This window comes from Grammomys surdaster, unplaced genomic scaffold (genome assembly GCF_004785775.1).
Source record: "Grammomys surdaster isolate TR1022 unplaced genomic scaffold, NIH_TR_1.0 166, whole genome shotgun sequence".
Taxonomy (NCBI): Eukaryota; Metazoa; Chordata; class Mammalia; order Rodentia; family Muridae; genus Grammomys; species Grammomys surdaster.
Window position 1 is genome coordinate 14201853 of NW_021604614.1, and position 2050 is coordinate 14203902.

Sequence of the window (2050 nt, forward strand, 5' to 3'; positions counted from 1 at the left end):
AGCACTTGGGAGGCAGAGGCAGGTGGATTTCTGAGTTCGAGGCCAGCCTGGTCTCCAGAGTGAGTTCCAGGACAGCCAGGGCTATACAGAGAAACCCTGTCTCAAAAAAACAAACAAACAAACAAAACCCCCCAAAAAACAAAAACAAAACAAAAAAAACACCAAATGTTAAGTTGTGTGTTTGTGTGTGTGTGTGTGTGTGTGTGTTTGTGTGGTCATGAGCATGTGTGTGCTACAACATGCAGTTGGAGGTCAGAGGATAACTTTCTAAAGTCAGTTTTCTTCATGTAGGTTCCTGGGGAACCAAACTCAAATCATCAGAACCCGTGGCAAGCACCTTTATCCACTGAGCCAACTCACTAGCACATCCTTGAATGTCTGATCCCCACCCCCACCCCACTTCCTGAATGGTGACACGACAGAGGTGTACCAGCATTCCTAGTTTATGTGGCACTGGAAATCAAACCCAGGACCCCAGACTTGCTAAGCAAGTGCTGCCCCAGCTGCTAAGCAAGTGCTCCCCCAGTTGCTAGGCAAGTGCTCCCCAGTTGCTAGGTAAGTGCTCCCCTAGTTGCTAGGCAAGTGCTCCCCCAGCTGAGCTGCATCTTCAGCCCCCCCAAAAATCTTAGTCTTTTTACTACAGAAGCTTCCCTTTCTTGAGTGGGATCCAAATGCATAAGAAAGTCACAACAGAAGAAAACGGTGGAGCAGTGGAAAATAGCCCCAGCAAAACATCTCCCACATCCAAGAGCTTCAAAGGACCAGTAGGTGGCAACTTCACACGGTGTTCAGTTGAAAGTAAAGGAGGGGTCTGGATGGATGACAGACACTGGGATGCTTCAGAGCCATCAGAGTGGCCAGAGCCCTCCTGATTAAAACAATGGAAACACTGCAGTACCTGTTTCTAGCCAGGCCTGTCACCCAGACCATTTTGAGGTAAAAACAGGAGGATTCATAAGTTCAAAGCCAGCCTGAGCAGCTTAGTGTGACCCTGTCTCAAGAAGCAAAACAAAGGCTAGAGGCTCTAGCTGAGTGGTTCCATCCCTGGTACCAGTCCTCAAAGGTCATGTTTTTGTTTTGCTTTGTTTTTTGAGACAAGGCTCCTCTATGTAGTCTGGCTGTCACTCTGTAGACCAGGCTGGCCTCGAACTGAACTCAGAGATCCACCTGCCTCTGTCTCCTGAGTGCTGGGATTGAAGGCATGTGTTGCCACACTCAGCTCAAAGGCCGTTTTTAAAGACTTGGTTTTATTTCATGTGTGTGTTTTGTCTGCCTGTGTGTCTGTGTGACATGGTTGTGCACTGCCTATGGAGGCTGGAAGAGGATACCTAGAACTGAACTGTAACCCTGGAACCAAGTTACAGACAGCTGTGAGCTGCCATGTGGGTGCTAGAAATCGAACCTGGGTCCTCTGTAAGAGTGGCCAGTGCTCTTAGCCATTGAACCATCTCTCCAGTCACCCTAAAGCCATACAAACAAACAAACAAACAAACAAACAAAAAACTCAGACACAGCTGGAGTAATAGATGTATAGGCTAATTCCAAAAAAAAATGGGAGACTCTAAAACTTTCTACTTCAGATTCTTCTATGGTGTTAGGACAGGAGAGAGAATCCGGAAGTGAACAAAGGTGGGCATTTATTGGGAAGATGCTGTGTTTGTAAGCCCAAACTATGACATTGCTGAACGCTGTCGGAGTCTCTCTGGTGTGGTCAAACGACAGTACCCCTGGAAGACAGCTGGGGATATGGTGTAAAAGAGGGCCAACGAAAGGGCTCAGCAGGGGAAGGTGTGTGCCGCCAAGCCTGATGACCCGAGTTTGATCCCTGGGACCCACATGGCAGAAGGAGACAACAGACTTCTACAAGTTGTCTTCTGACCTCCAAATGCTTTCTGTGATATGAGCACACTCAAAATAATTAATTAAAAAATTCTGAGCAATCAATAAAAGGAGTCATAAAGAATGTAACATCAAGGGCTGGAGTGATGGCTCAGTGGTTACGAGCACTGACTGTTCTTCTAGAGGACCTGAGTTCGATTCCCAGCAACCA